Here is a 17,675-nt window from a genome sequence, read left to right as displayed (position 1 = left end):
AAGAACACATTCTCGTTCCCAGCCTGTCTCATATAGACATTTGGTCTGTTTAGGATCCATTGGCTTCACTTCTTAAAGACAGACTTCCAACTTTGTCTGCTGCATTCAAAGTTGATGCATGAGTATGCAGATGTTTAAGGGTTGGGACAGTACTACGGTTTTGTTATTTGCTATTGCTATTTTCACCTATTTTCCTGGTTGTGATATCAACAAGCAGATAAGATCTCCTCATTGATGGTTATATGTCCAATGTCAGCATTTAGCAGCCAAGAGCCAACTAAAGAAGCTTTAGCAGCTGCAGCTGCCGCTGACCTGATGACTGACACAAAGACAGAGAATCATAATGCTGACGTACAGAGTAATAATTAACAAATATGAATTGATATCATCAGAATCATGTTACAGTTTAGCATCCGTTCAGGTTAGCACTGAGTCGACCTGTGATGGTTTCTGTGGATCAGTGTGTGGAGACCGTCAGCTGTTCACAGAGCTAATTAACCACCTCCAACATGGCCGCCTGAGGGTGCATCACACCACCTGAAGTCCCTCTTCATCCCTCCTCCTCCTCTTCTTCCTCTCCTTTCTGTCTCCTCATCCTTCTCTGGCTGTCACACCTCCATCCACCCATCCATCCATATTCATGTGTGTGTGTGTGTAATTAATGCTAACAGGACGTGCTAACCGTTTATGAAGACCTGCCAAATCCATCCATCTTTACCTCCATCTCCCTCCTCAGTTTTATGTCTTCCTCGTCCATATGGCCAGGTCACACTCTCTCTTTCCTCCATCCCTCCCTCCATCCTTCCGTCTGCAGAGAGGTTGGGTTTGTTAATAGCCCATATGGCCTCATCATATGCTGCCAGTAAATTCTAATGACAGGAGATTGGCAGTCGTTCCCTCTCTGGCTGTTGGACCGTGACACAAAGCCAACCTGCCTTTAATAAAAGCCAGATCTGCTGGATGTTATCATCCACTTGTGTTTGTCGAATGGTGATAAAGTTACACTGGAGTTAAGAATTAAAAGTAAAACTAACTATTCCAGCAGCTCCTGTGTTCTGCTCAGTAAAATTACTGTTTTTGTCAATGGAGTCTGGTACTGATATATAGTGATGTTTCTGGCTAAACAGACAACAGGGTTAGAGTTAACCCTAACCCTAACAATCTGAGTCTGTCAGTGGCAAAAACAAGCACTTTGGTGTACGTACTCTGACGTGGTTCAAAAACACACGATCCTTTAAAGTAGCCACTTCAAACTTCTTTGGTGAACAGGTGCGATCTTAAGAGTAATGCTGAACTGTAGATCAGTTAAAAAGACTTAGAAGTCATTAAAGTTCCAGTTCTTCTCTGAAATCAGAATTTTTGAGTTCCTACTCAGAAGTTTGAACCTGAGCGCCTCCTAAAGTCAGAACAACCCCACCAACCTCGACATCAGAATCCAAGATGGCTGCTCCTCATCAGCAGCAGTGAACTCTCTGCTAATGTTCCTGTTTATAGCAGCTCAGTCTCATTAGTTTCACATGAAGTCAGTCAGACACAGAGAACTGTTCAGGTTTATCTGTGGACATGTTGCTACGCTGTTTCTGACTTCAACTGGAACGCTGTCAACTCGTAGGTGATGTCACTCCCAGTTCCGCTATCTGATGTAAATGGAATGCACCATTAGCTAGCTAATTAGCTAGGCTTGCTAACAGCAGAACACAGAGATGGAACTGTTCTGGTGGGTCGGGTGTAGCTAGCTAGCTAACAGCACTACAGTTGTCACAAAAGGTTGCTTTCAGTGTCTGTGGTAAAATTAAGGATTTGGTCAGAAGAGACGTGATGAGGCTGTATTAGTTTGATCGTTAACTATTAGTAATTTCACAGTAGAGTGAGAAAGTGCGTGAATGCCAAATTAGCTGGCAAACTACTTAGCTTTATATGTTCATCGTTTTGTTTTTGTTGTTATTGGAGTAGTAGATGAATCATCAGTCAATAACTTAGTATCATAAGTAAATATTGGTCCTCTGTTATTTATTATGTACATACACAGAGTAAATGTCTGTAGTATGTGTTGTTCTAGAGGAGATGGACGAGCAACACGTTGGTTTTTATTAGATTTTATCTTCACTCGATGAATTTACAGTTCAGATATGGTTACAAACAAAACCCAACCCAAAATTTCCTCATATTTATTCCAGAAAGAAACGGTTTTATTTCACATTTTTCTCTGTGTTAAAGAGGAAAGGTAGATGTGAAGCAACTCTCAGTCAGGTGTGATGGTGTGAAGGTGTGTGAGGTGTTACAGGAGGTTTTGACCTGGTTTAGCCTCTGTTAGCCTCCATGAAAATAAACATGAGTGCAGTGAACACGGCTCCAAACCCCCCCCACCCCTCGGTGGAATTCATGGCCTGGAGCTTTCTGCTTGCTGGAGGATGTCTGTCTGTATTTATGAGTATGTTTCTGTAGCCGGCAGCTGTTTGACTTCCCTTATGTTGAATTCAGCAGCTCTGCGTCGCACTGCTCTCCCCTGTTAGCTTCACACTGTTCACACATTTTCCCCCATTTTATAAATATGTGACAGGTCTAGTGTAATGTTTGGATTCTGGCTCATGTTTGACACGAGTCACATGTAATATTCAGCTGTGGACGGCGGCCTGAGATGTTCTTTAAACTGATGGTTGATGTGAACACATCAGATCCTCTAACAGATGCATTTAGTTTTTACTCAGATTAAGGAGCTTTCCATCTGTGTCTCCTGACACAGACGACATTTATAACTTCAGTAATTTCAGTAATTTGTTTAATTGAACGTAATGTTTAATATTTTTTGCTAAACTTCGGCTCTGATCCCTGAAATATTCATGTTCCAACTTTATCTCATGAAGTTTTTCAGTTGTTTTCAGTTCAGTCAGTTTTAACCAGGTGCTGATAAATGTGATGTTTTCTGCCTCAGTCACCGGATCAATACCATGAATCAGCGATTACTGAGTCAGCTGCTCAGATTTCTGCTTTTCAAAAGTCACCTCCGGTCCAGAAATAAAACCGGCCTCATCCTGAAGTCTGAAGATCTTTAAACAAACCTCGATGTTGGGATTTAAATGTGTTGTGTTTGAGTTGTGGATGATTCCCATTCAAGACTGAAAACACTGAGTTTTTATGTTTCAGGCTGTTACACTATGTCTCTCACAGATCCCTGATGGCACCGGTTTGAACTCCAGCTCTCAGTTATGGGAGCCAGATATTCACATCCTCCATTATTTATGATCCACTGTGTGTTTTCTCTTTATTATTTATTTTTTAAATGAGTTCCCAGCAGGCTGATGAATCCTTTTATTGCTCCAGACACCAGCTCAGTGTGTTAGTAACCAGACAGAGACTTTGTCGTGTTTACTGTCCCTGTATTGTTCGTCATGGATTTATGGCCGTGGAGGAAACGAGCTGTTAACTAATGTTTCAATTAGCTGTCAGTCAGTCTTCACCCCTGTTGTACATAAAATGAACAGCATCAGATTTTAGTGTCTTAGTCGAAACACCTGCAGGAACCCAGAGGGACATTTACACTGAGTGATGTTCACATTCAGATCTTCATCGTGTTTGTGGTCGTTTATATCGTTAAGTGATAGTTCTAAATAAATAAAATTATATCAATTTAAATCATTCTGGTTCCATTTTACAGTGTCATTGAAACATGAGTTATTTTCCTCTGTTAAATACATCCTGCAAAGGGCAGGAATTAATGAGATCTAACAGGAATTTATGGGAATTAACTGGAAATTTTGGGTAATTTATGCAAACTATGACATATACAAACATTTTTTCATAAGCAGATGTGTGCAAACTAATACACATTTTAGAATGACATTTGAAAGAAGAGAGGAAGAATAACAAACAAAGAAGGGAGGATGGAGAGGAGATGGAGACGGGTGTTTAAGTGAGGGAGAAGGAAACAGGGAGAAAAGAAATAAAAGAGGATGGAGAGAGGGAGAGAGGGAGGGGAGGAGGCAGGGATGGTGTTACCTGAGAGACGGTTACCACGGCAGCAAATCTTTGACCTCCAATCATCCTCCTCAGATGGTTTCCATCTGTTCTCGTTACAGAGGGGGGGAGGGATAACAACTGACTGTTTCATTACAATCAGTAAGTTAATTAATCAGTTGTATTAAATTTAAATGATGCATTTAAATGTAAAAATGATTATGATTTCAGGATCGTCTCCACCACTAAGCTTCCAACAGGTCATTTCATTTAGCTCTGAGCTCTTCTACAAAAGCCTTTCTTCTTAGAAAGTTAGTGAGAGTTTGAAAGAGCGTGAGTAGAAACACAACGAGGCTGTAAAGGTGGACTGGTGAGTAGATGGGTTTTCATGTTAACGTCCCCGACAACCTCTGTAGTCTCATTTAGACACTCGTTAGCAACCGCCTTTTTTAAGACACGTAAAAGCTTCAAACATCAGGAGTGGGGGATTTACTGACCCATTTTATGTCGGAGAATAAAACCTGAAAATGTCTTGAGCTTGTGTTAAAACCACAGACCTTATTTCAGACATTTAACCAGAAACACACTGACAACAGGAAGAGCTAACATGCTAACATGCTAACTGACTTCCTGGTTTTAGGACTTGTTCCTGCAGCAGGAGAAGCTCTGATTGGTCGGACTCCTGCTCTGCTGCTGCTCTGTGGGTTGGACTTATTTGTGTATTGAACAAAGCAGCCTCCAGGTGGCGCTGGCAGGACTGCAGACTGTATTTTTCTGTCTGTTTTTTGGGCGTCACGCTGCAGGTGTAGTTCTGGTTCACTCAGAGTTTTCTGACTCAGCTGAAGCTTCAGGCCTCCTTCTCCTGCTGAGAAACACACTCAGGTTTTTACATCATTTCACCCTGCGAGGCCTCAAACTGTGTGTGTCGGTGTGTGAGTGTGAAATATATGGTGTGATCACACTGTGCTGTGTCCAGATGGTTTGCATCGTTTTGCCTGTGGTCTCAAACCAAACACACAAACACACACAGACACACACACTCAGGCTGCAGGTTTCAGTCTCTGAAGGTGAAAGCTGCTTCACTCTGATAAAAACTGAACAGCTGAGTGTGGAATCACAGAGCAGCAGGACCAGGACCAGGAAGAGCCTACGATCTGTGTCTGGAACTTTTTCAGGATCTCAGTTTAGCTCGAAAATCACTGGAGATGAAGATGTGAGAGTTTATTGAAGAATCGCAGCAGTAAAATCAAAGAGACGAGCTAAAAACTGTCTGGGCTTCTTTGGGCTTCGTGGGCACCGTGTTGAGTTTGGTTTGAACCCTGAACAGTTCTGGGTCTTTTCAGAGCTTCTTCATGTTTATCTGTGTCTGAGCGTCATGTTTTCCCAGGCACCTTGAAGGCTCCGCCAGGCTCTGGGTAAAGGTCTGTCCCCCTTTAACATCTACGCAGGTGCTTCCTCTGATTTACGACCTACAGGACTGTGTTTATGTTTTATATTGTTAACTTTCAAAAGAATAGTTGATTTCACTCTGATCACCTGAAGTACTGAGATGACTTTAATGATCAATGTGAATAAATGGAGTAAATTTATCACAACAGATGAGGTTGAGACAAGATGAACCTCAGTGTGTGTGATGGTGATGAAGGAAAGCATCAGCCAGAGCAGCTCTGATGTGTTTTTAATCGCTTCAGCAGCTGTTAGACAGAGAATGAAGACAAATAAAGAATATCAGGAAATTTGATGTTTTCTAAATTTAATTTGCCAAATTTTCAAAAGATCTGGCCTTTACTGGTTTTACTGTTCTGAAGGTTTGTTTGAACGAACAAAACGATGATTCTCGATGTTTGTCGTTTTAAGTTTACATCTTCAGGTTTGTCTGTTCTGATCTCTGCTTCACTCTGATTCGTTTATAAAGTGTCCAATCAGCTGCTGGAGAACAGTGACATCAGAGAAACCTTATTAACGAGGCGTGAGAACGACGATGACGAACTTTCAGATTCAGAACATAATCAACAAACTGTAAACGTCTCCACGCTGTGAGCTGAAGCTGTTTATCCTCCTCGTCCTTCTTAACAACCTCATTAGTTCGTTAGAAGCTAATTAGTTTGAAACGAGTCTGGCTGCTGCTTTGCTGAGTCTGCGTTTTACACTGAAACTCCATTAATACAAGGATACACCAACAGAGAACACACACACACACACACAGATAATATGAAGGAAGAGCAAGAGTCTAAAGTCCTGTTAGCGCCCCTACAGGCTGAAGGCTGCATTACAGACACATCTGATAGTAAAGACATGTAAAGCTGACACATTGTTCATTATATTTAGATGAACAGTTAAACTCAGCTCAGTTTTACCTTCAGATGCAGAGGAGAAAAAAGGTTTTATCTTTCAGCATCAGTGTCAGTTTTCCTGAAAACGTGACACGACAACGGTCAACACCAAAAGAGAAAACACATCAGCTCAAACTGTTCACCCGACACTGTAGCATGGCAACAATTACAAAAGGCCGCAGCAGGATACACACATATTGTGTAACCTGATGGTGTTGCATGTGAAGCGGAGTCATGCAGGAATAACGACACTCAGAGTTGGTTCATTGTGAGGCTGCCTCTCATGTAGAGGTCTGCAGCAGGAAGTCAGGTCCTCCTGGATTAACAGGCTCACAGGTTCTTGTTTAGAACATAATACCAAAGTGTTTCATATCAAAACGTTCAGAACAATCTCAACTTTATCCTGACACTCCTGTTGGTCCCAGAGCAACATAAGAAACTGGACAAATATTAGAAATAATTTACAAATATTAAAATATGTAAGTACACTGTAAAAAATGCAGGAATTGTTTAGTATGGAGTGAGCATTTTTTACTTCTGTGAGGAAGAGGAGAAAAGTTTGTGTCTGACTAATGAAAGAAAACAGAGAACGGACTATTTACTTCCAGTTATCATCACAGAAACTTTGCGGCATAAAAACAGAACTCTAATCCTCATTATGTTTTTATTTTTCATGGTAAAATCTGTTTGTCAGAAACTCTGTTTTAAAATCTGAAAAGTCTGGAACAACAAATTGATTCTACTGATGTCGACTGTCTCTTCTGTGGTTTATTCATAAACATCCTGTTTTGTCTGAACTCTGACTTCCTGTAAACAAACAGAGGAATTAATAATAAATCTACTCTGTTCCCTGTCTCTGTCCTCTGATTGTTTTTAAACTCTTTTTATTTTAAAGGCACAGTGCAACATTTTCAGTAACGTCTCCAGATGTTTCAGCTCCAGCACAGAGACAGGTCTGGGGCATGTTTAACCTAGCTTAGCATAAACACTGAAAGCAGAGGGAAACAGTTAGCATAGCCACGTCAGTCTTAATCAGTCTAATGACTGATGAGAGAGGACACATTTCTCTACGTCTTCATATAGAAAGTGTCTGTGTAGGTTGGAAACTGTGGGAATTAAAAGAGGTTTGAATCAGATTTTTATGGTAAAATGTTCAGAGGTGACAGTTAGAGTGATGATGTCACACACTCTAACTCTGAACATTCCACACAATACACACCCATTATAAACTCTGACACGGTAAAATAAAAAACATAAAATTTAAACTGTGATTTCATTAAAACTATAACAGCTATCACCATGAAGATTTAACTGAAAACAGGCTCAGGTCCTGTGGCCTGTTTAAAGTTTCAACCATGTTTCTATGTGAACGTATGATAAAATCATCTGGCCTCAAAGAGGGGTGGGTTTGATCGTTTTCGCAACGACTTCCCATTCATTTTCAATGGAAATTTTTTTGTAGTTTTTTGTCAGGAATGATGTTACTTTAGATTCCAATGGAAGAAAAACTTCAGTAATTTTTATATCACGACAACAGGAAACACACACACACACACACACAGACACACACTCAGTGGTCTATGACAGCTGCTCCACTGTAGCTGAACCCAACAATACACTGCTGAATAATTGAGTGTGTGAAGGTGGAAAACATCAGGCACAGCCAGGATGCACACACACACACACACACACACACACACACACACACAGAACTTGTTATAAATGTGACAGTCGATCCTTTAAGTATTAAAAGCTGCACAAACACAGACACACAGCAGGTTTCTGTTCACACACATTAACAACATGAAGAAACTCGACTCAACAAAACACACACAAACACACACATTAGTATGTGAACAAATGTTTGGTCACAATATTTATATTGACTCATAATCCAGAGACAAAGTTTCACTGTAAACAGACAAAACAATATAAATGTAAATGATCTGATTATAATTTTCTTTTCTCTTTTAATTCCTTCATCAGTTTATTTCAGCTTCAGTGACGCTTCAGCTCCTTTCAGTGATTTCACTTCACTTCAGACTCAGCCGAGCACGCTCTCTGTGGACGTGACATGGAACAGGACGATAGCCAATCAGGAAGCAGCTGACTGAAACAAGAGACGTTGTCGTCCTCCATGTTTGTTTCCTCTGACGTGGTCAGATGTGGAGCTGTGAGAGTCCAGACTCTGGTTGTTGGTGGTGAATCTGTTAGTGTGTGGTGCAGAACACAACTGAGAAATCTGTTGTTATCTGTCATCATGTGTGCTCTCTCATGTCTTCTAAAATCAAACCTGACGTGAAAACACTCTTGGCATAAATGCTGTGTTTTTCCCTCTCTGCACACCTGTCTGTGACAACATCAGCTGACTCCTGCTGAGCCCACACCTGTGGAGGAGCCTCATCAGGAGGTTATTTAAGGGGCGGCTGCCACAGTTATATTCATCCTGCATTGATGTTTCTGTCGAGACAAGGAACATTTGGCGTGTTGAAACGTGATAAAACATTCGGAGCCTCGCTGCAGATCAAACCAGCATTTCATCTCCAAAACTCCCTCTAATAAAACACAAACGGGTGTTCAAGTTGATTTAGGTGATTTAGAATAACTGAAAGGGACAAAAGTCTTCGGTCGGAAACTACGAACAGCTGCTGCAGTGTAAATAAACGGTCAAAGTCCGTCTACTAAAGTGGTTCATTTTTTCACTGAAAGACTCAGATTATTGTTATAATTATCTGACCTATTTTTTTTTTTATTAGAGATTTTTACTAACCAGAAACATCTCTATATATCTCTACCAGACTCCATTGACAAAAACAGGGATTTTACTGAACAGAACACAGGAGCTGCTGAAACACGGCTGCTTTGGTCTGTTAGTTTGTTAGTTAATGTGTGGTACTTTTACTCATGTAAAGTATCTGATTACTTCTTCCACCACTGAAAGTCGCACAGTAACACAAACACACTAACAGATGGAGGCAGCGCCCAGTAAAATTCTTGTTTTTCTCAATGGAGTCTGGTACTGATTCACTGTTTTTGATTCCGTCCTCTGTTTTGTTCCAAAATACCAGCTTTATCCTTTCAGTTGTCAAAATATTTCATAGGTCACACAACAGACTGTTTATTAGATTTTCTTTATGTGTTTATGGTGAAGTTTTCATCTGTTCTCAGCTGTCAACTCAAGTTTCCTCTAGAAAATCAAGCGTCTGAATAACTTCACGTTTTTAAACCTGAACTAAACGAATTAAAGTCTGAACATGTTTTAAATATGAACACTTCTCCTGTCGATCCACAGAGATCACTGAGTTGTATCGTTCCATCTTTTCAGTTTGTTGAACCTTCTGATGCTGTTTTCTGATGTTACGTTAGAAACGACTGAAACATTCAGCAGTTAAAAGGTGATTAATAAAAAAAAAAACAGCAGCAGTTTTATGAAGCTCATTCTGAAGTTTCCTTCACGCAGCAGGAATCTTTAATGAGCTGCTCTGAACCCACATCAGAACAAACATCCACGTTCGTGTCTTTTTATTACTCCCAGGATGCACTTGAATGCTATTTGTGTTCCAGGACGAACACCGGCAAACACCTCGATCACCGGCACCGTGAATCATATATGAGTCACTTTTTATTGTGTCTCTGTGGAGAAACGGAGTCAGAAATAGAAGCAGGAGTTTGGTCCTGACTCACTGCTGAGGAGGAGAACGGGATCTCTTCTCTTTCTCTTTTTCTTCGTGTGCAGCAGAAAGTCTCCTCTGCAAAGAGTTGCTGACAATGAAATGACGGATAATGATGGATGAACAGAGGGAGACGGGTGAATAGAAATAGATTCGGATGCAGTGGGAGCTTGATGATGTGCTGAATATTAAACAGCAGTTTAGACTGAGAGAAAAAACAGGAGAAGAAGTAAATTTTGTATTTTCAGTTGATGGGACCAGATAATGTTTGGTTTATGTCTAAAACCTGCTCCAATATGTTGAATATCATCAACACTAACTATCTCTTCAGCTTAAATCTCGTTCCTTTTGAATTTCGCTGAAAGAGCATCTGGTGCAGAGGAAACTGAAACGTTCAGATTCATGTCTGAAGGGTTTTGTAGTGGAAACATCTGCTCTTCAGGTGTGTCCAGGTGGATTTTTACAGAAATCATCTCCCCTCCTGCTCAGCTGCTGCACCGTCCTGCTGCTCAAACTCTGTTTTTATTGAGCCAGCATATGTCTTTGCTCCGCGGGACAATCCCAGGCCTCACGTCGACCCAAACGTCCCACCAGAGGAAGACTTCAGCTGCTCACGACCCTCTGGTCAGCTGCTGTTAAAAAACACGACGATAAGCAGCTGCTGTTTTGAAGTGAAGCTTTAAAAACAGCCGGTGATGACAGAAAAGTTCACTGAAAGAATTTTCAACTTTATGAAAACTGACCGTGGAAGCAGATCGGCCTGTTCAAGTGTCTGAAGCAGTGAGAGGTGAAGTACAGTGGGGGGGTGAGGACTAATAAAACCACTTCAACACTGATGAAGTGTGATGACAACACAAAGGCAGCAACACAGGGGAGTCATGTTAACCTGAATGCCAATTAGCAGCGAGTGTTGGAGTGAAAAGAGCTCCGACAATCAGCACTTTGATTTCAGTTTTCAAAGCGTCATCAGGAAGCTGACGGAGTTTAAAGAAAGGTCAAATAGCTGACGAGTGAACAGCAGGACCTTTCTGCTGCTCTTTAATGTGACGAGAGGAAAAGTTTGGGAAGTGAGGAAGCGAGAAACTTTAAAAGACTTTAACTCGCTGCATCAACACGTCCTGCAACTAAACACCAATTAACCCTGTTATTTTTAACTGGGTCTTTTGTTGTCAGGTGGTTTCACATTAATTTATGGTTGTTTTGTTTCCTTTTAGTTGTTTTGCATCCTCTTGTGGTTGTCTTGTGTCTCTTTGTGGTTGTTTCATGTCTCTTTGTGGTTGTCTTTGTGCATCAGAGCCTTGTGCTCTGTCCTTTACCTTCCTGTATTGATCCTGGTTCTGACCTTCCCTGGGTTTTTCCTCGTCTCGAGCCTCAGAACTTTATCTGCTTTGATTTTTGGATCCTTGTTTTTCTCAGTAAAGACTCTTTTCTCTTCCCTCCACCTCCTGAGTCGAGCTCTTTGGTAACCTAACATCCTGTGTGTTAGCATCGTCACTGTGAACATGTTAGCATGCTAACATTAGCATGACATTGATGGATTACAGAGTACACACATTAAACTGAGGTATTCTTGGAGACTCTCCGTGGTGAAGGAAACGTCTCTGAAGTTGTTTTGAAATCTGAATCCTCGCTGTTCAGCTGCACAAAGACTGAAATATGACTTAGTTTTCCGGCAGCTGACAAAAGAAGATGGAGTGTGTTTGCATTATTCATCACAGGGATTAATAATTAACTTGTTTACCTCACACATCAGCGTCTCTCATCCAATCACAGTCACACACTGACTGTTTGGACTTTATCAACAGCCGAGTCACCAGAAACAACAGGAGCAGATGATAGTTATGTTTCTTTAATTCCTAAAACTCTTTCTAATCAATAAACATCCCTCCTGAACAGTAACTGGTCTCTAACAGACTCTGGTGCAGATTTAATCAGATCTAAGTGACGGAGGCTGCACAAATAAACTTTATCATCACATATACTACACCCTGACGTATGTACACACACTGAGAGGAGTGTTGTGTGTATTAAAACTTATGTTTCATGTTCTTGTGTTGACACACACACACACACACACACACACACTCAGAAACAGAAAACAGTTTCAAACAACAGGGTCAGGACCAAAACACACACAGATATAAACACTGAGTGCAGCTGAGAGGATGCTGAGAGAGATTTTTACTCACAGAAGTGGAATAAAAGCTTTGTGTTGTTTCTTCCACATGTGAAATCCGAGCAGCAGCAGAGAGGAGGATCACAAACAGAAAAAAAGAGAATCCACTCATGAAGCTGAGATTTCCATCAGCCGGCTCTGTCTCATGTTAGAGCTGGAGTTTCATAACAGATTGAAGTGGATAGATGGGAACAGAATAGAGATATCTGTGGTTATCTGAGTGTCCTCGTCAGCTCTGAAACATCGGAGCTGCAGACTCACACTGTGGGAAACAAACGCACAATAACTTTGTTTTCCAGCCGTTACAGGGAAAATCTGGTCTACAACACAGGACTCATTTAAAGTTCTTAATTAAAGGTGGCTAACAGCTGCAGAAGTCCTGTCATTAATGTAATTCATGACTCATCTGTTTTATTTTGAAACCATTTTATCAGAGCCAAGAAACAGTCTGGTACATAAAGTTGCCAATAAAACAGCGAACTGCTGTTTGGTATTTTTATGGATTGAATAAATATGAAGCTGCAGATTCATATTTACTGAACAGAAAAGAGAGAGGTGTCGACCTTCTCTGACTCTACCAGAGAGAAACTCACTTCACTTTAATTGAATTTTAGAAGGAGCACAGGTGAGACATTTCCTACACCTGCTCCAGTTTGTCTTCACCTCTTCATGTTGTGACTCCTGTAACTGACTTCATATTAAATCCTCCACCTGTGTGGAGCTGTGAATGTCGGTGCAGCCACGTCCTCACTGTGCAGCTCAGGATTTACGAGCGTGTGCAGATCGTATGAGGACTGGACTGCACATGTGAACACGTCCTGATGTAAACAGATCTGTATCTACGTCCACTGTTTGTTTTGGAGTTTATCTCCATTAAGAGAAACAGCTGCTGCACCAACATCTGGTCAAAGCAGAGAGGGTTTAAATCACCCGACGTTCTGTTTAAAGAGAAGTTCTGATTTACAGCATCGAGTAACATTTTTCTTTGATTTAAACCTGGACTCCACCTCTGAACCTTGGTTTATCTGCTCCTAACTAAAGCAGTAAACTGGTCACTTCTGCTCGACCAATCACCACTGAGAGCCCTGCTCCAGACCGCCAAGTACACGTCTTTCTTGATGTCCATAAATTCACGTCTGAACGAGCTGCTGAGGCTGTGGAATCACCTCGTTCAGTTGTCAGATGAAAGATGTCCTTGGGCAGGTCGAGACAGTTTTGTTGATAAGACTGGAAACAAGAAATTCATATGAAGCCAAGGTTTAAAGATTATGTTCAGATTAAAGACGACATCTTTACAGAACCATATATGAAATTAAATCTACAGAGAACCCACAATTTCATTGTACTTAACTGTACAGTGACAATAAAAGCCTTTTCTGTTCTGTTCTAACTGGAGCTGCATCACTGGTAGTTGTAACTTAGAGGCTGCCGTCTGTGTTTTGACCTCAGAAAAAGTTAGTTTCAAGTGAAAAGCCCTGATTCATTTTGGTTGTCTGATGTGTTCATAGGTTTATAGAAGATGCTCGGCAGCTGAGACAGAGGCCGTCAAAGTTATTAAGTGTCTCGTGGGTCCATAGGGCTGGGCACCAGAGAATCAATCAGAGACCTGAACCTGGGCTCAGGCCAAATGTAGTTTCAGGAACTGGTCTCTGAAGCAGACTGAGAGCCAAGAAACCAGAGGTAAAACAATGGATGTGTGTTGCATTAATTTACAGACTGTTCTCCTCCAGACATTTCAGTAATGCTTGATGGACGTCTGCCAAGACTGGACCCAGGACGGAGACAGGGCTGCGTTCCTGGTTGATGTTTAGTGATGCCTGGTTGTGGCTGAAATCCTGTTTTGTCATCGGCAGGAGCGTCTCCGCTCGTCGTCTCATGGTTGGAGATGAAATGTGGAGAAGTCGTCAGTAAAAAGGGCAGAGTCGACGTTTCTGGAGGATTTTCAGTGAAGCGACTGGTTTAATGACTCCAGAGGAATCTCAGAGGTCGTGACCTCCGGTGGTGAAATTTCTGTTTAACTGTCAATCATACGGACGGTTTCCTGAAGCTCTGACTGAGGAGCACACACTCTTTATAATCCCTGATACTGCAGGAGACTCAGAGCTGAATATTTAGTTTTATATCTGTATCTTTTCTAATCAGTGTTGATGGTAAATTAATGAAGAGAATAAATCTCACTCTCCTACTTTATAATGTAACAATGGCTTTAATCAATAGTACAAAAGAATCCAGTGGCTGTTATTGATATATTAACCAAAATCCAGTGACTGCTGAACTGTCCAGAGTCTCTAACAGCTCGTTCCATCTGGCTGTAAGAAGCTCTGTCAGCCAGATGGATGTTCTAACATCTGCATGAAAAAAATACAGCACAAATCTCATCATTGATCCAGTGAGGGACAGAACATTTTATTCTTTAATACGGGACGAGTCCAGTGGGTGTTTCTGTGTTTGGTGATCAGGCTCAGGTCTCAGGTGATGAGTGCGTTAGTTACAACATCTGTAAATAAAAACGGCTTTTATGTCCCCATCGTTGTCAAAATCCAACCCAGTCCAACGCTGGAAATTATTAACCATCTTCATTAATGACACAGGGAGGTCACTTTACGCATGTAACTTACGCTTTTACGCAGATGACACCATTTTATACCTTTTTCCACTCAGCCATCGACAATCTGCAGCTGTTCATTAATTCCTCACAGCACACCTCACTGAATCTTAAGCTTGTTTTAAATACAGACAAAACAAAATGTATGAGCTAAGGAAATGGAAGCTGGGCTAAAAATCTGTGAACGAAAAATCTGAGAATGTTCCCCACTGTAAATACCTGGGCATTTGGATCAATGATGAATTTACTTTGAAATCCTACACTGACAGTTTCAGTCAGAAATTAAAGAAGCAGCTCAGTTTTCAGGTCCTGTTATCTCACATATCGTCACAAGATATTCTACAAAAAAAGGACTATATCCTGTTTTATCATCGCCTTCTGCTGTTCTCATTTCTCTGCTCTTTTGCTCTTTGATTTGACTCCTCTGTCCTCAGGTTTCATGTGTAAATGGGATCGTAATCTCAACATGATCTCCTGATTAAATTAAGTTTATATAAATCAATATCATTAATGGAATCCAGGATTCAGGAGCTTCATTGTTGCTGTGTGAGCATTTGTATATTTACACAGAATAAATCCAGTGTCTGTAATCAGCAGCAGAGATGAATCCAATGCTTGTTCATGAAAGGAGGTGAAGAGTAATAATAATAATAATAATAACTCCCTGCAGATACGACGACAAAGCTCCAACACATTTTTCATCAAAGACAATTTCTGTTCATCTGTCGCTTTAATTTCCTTCACAAAGACGCTCATTAGAAAAAAAACAGCAAATGAGCAACAAAATGTTTTTTTTTCTTTTGTTTTGCGTCGTCATTTTATTTCTTTTTTTCTTTGTCGGAGTTGTTTCTCTGTCTGTCTCATTTCCCCGGTTAATGAGGAAGGTAATTTAAGCTTTTTATTGTCTGTCTGCAGCTCCAGAACAAACAGCGCAGTAATTAGATTTCTGTGTTTGTGTTATGAGACGGAGCTGAAGGGGGACCAGAGACGCTCCTCCAGGCCTCCTCCTCCTCTTTCATTCTCCTCCCTACTGTTCCTCCATCTGTTTCTGTTTGTTCTGGTTTCTGTTTGGTAAAAGAGTCTGTCGCTGGATCTTTGTGTCAGCGTCATTTTCAGTGGTTAGTTAGAGATCAATGAGTCTGTGAAACAGGTTAATGAGTTTTCTGGTTCTCTTTAGGGTCACTCGCCGAACCTACACTGCAGAGCGAACTTCAGATCACTGGAAACACTTAAAACAATATTAAATACTTATTACGACCTATAGTTAGGTTTTATCGCAAGGCGACCTCTAGTGGTAGGAATAATTATGACCGAACCGAAGGGGGAAGTCAGGTGGTGTAGTATAACGAGTGACAACTTTTATGTCCAGAAGATGTTGGAGTGGATTGATGGACTTTGACACAGAATAAAACAGTCCTAAAACCAGGAAGTCAGTTAGCATGTTAGCATGTTAGCTCTTCCTGTTGTCAGTGTGTTTCTGGTTAAATGTCTGAAATAAGGTCTGTGGTTTTAACACAAGCTCAAGACATTTTCAGGTTTGATTCTCCGACATAAAATGGGTCAGTAAATCCCCCACTCCTGATGTTTGAAGCTTTTACGTGTCTTAAAAAAGGCGGTTGCTAACGAGTGTCTAAATGAGACTACAGAGGTTGTCGGGGACGTTAACATGAAAACCCATCTACTCACCAGTCCACCTTTACAACATCAGTATTCAAATCCAATCTTTGGCTGTGTATATCCTGTTTATATTGTACATATCGTGTATCTTGTTTTGTATTCACTAGTATTTATTGCTTCCTTATTGATGCTGATTTCTACTTTTGCTGCTATGACAATGTGAATTTCAGTCTGGATCAGAGGTCAGAGTCTGGATCAGGACAGAGTCTGGATCAGATCCGTCTGTAATCAAACCCCGGTGAATGTGTGAGTTGCTGCAGAGTTTCAGATTCACATCGATCCGTCTGAGACCAAACACCTGAACAGCGTCTCCAGATTTCAGTGTGTTTGTTGTTTTTCTGTGCAGCCTGTCTCTGTCAGAGGAGGCTGAGGGGAAGCCCTGCCTCATCGATCAGACATGTGAGCGTCCCAGCGGAGTTAAAGGGAGAGTCCGCTGAATGCAGCCGCCGTGTAATTCAAACCTACGAACCCGACATGACCTCCAGGAAGGACGGATGACTCTGTCTCTCCGTCTCCTCTGAGTCTTTGTTTCTCTCACTGATGGTTGTAGGATCATTGATGATCATTGTCTGAAGAGGAGGAGGATTCCTCAGGTCTGGAGTCCATGTGAGCTCCATCCACAAATATTCTCCATCCACACTCACACACCTGAAAACCTGTGAGGACAGACTTTAACTACAGGGCCGTCGGTTCAGGATCAGACTGTAAACAGCTGACGTTTGTCCTGAGGATGGCGCTAGAGAAAAATCATCTTCTTTATGTTTCCTCTGCCATTTTCTTTTTCTTTCTCTTTATCTCTCTCTCCTCCTCTCTCCCCCTCCCTCCCTCTCTCCCTCTCCCTCTCTCTCAGTCCTGCAGTTAATTGCCATTCACCTTGTGTTTTGTGTAAATTGAATGTCTCTGTCTATTACACCGAGTGTCAAGCAGCGACTTGACGAGGCGACAAACCAATTACAGCTCGCAGACGAGGTTGTGAGATGCCCGTCTGTCTGTCTGTCTGTCTGTCTGTCTCTCTGTCTGCCCTCCTGTCTGTCTGCTTCTACAGAAAACATTAAACAGCACAGAGAAAATGAAAACAGTGAGGAACAGAGGAGGAGATGAAGTCAGGTCAGTTTAGAAAATTGATGAGTAATCCTCCATCTTTTTCTTTTTTTCCTGTTAGAGAAAAAACTGATGAAGAAGAAAAATGTGAAGTCAAAATATTACAAGGATAAATTTTAATTTTAATTTGAAATTTCAAGAAAAATCATCAAGAGGAA

Source organism: Lates calcarifer, linkage group LG3 (genome assembly GCF_001640805.2).
Source record: "Lates calcarifer isolate ASB-BC8 linkage group LG3, TLL_Latcal_v3, whole genome shotgun sequence".
Taxonomy (NCBI): Eukaryota; Metazoa; Chordata; class Actinopteri; family Centropomidae; genus Lates; species Lates calcarifer.
This window is presented reverse-complemented; position numbering follows the sequence as displayed.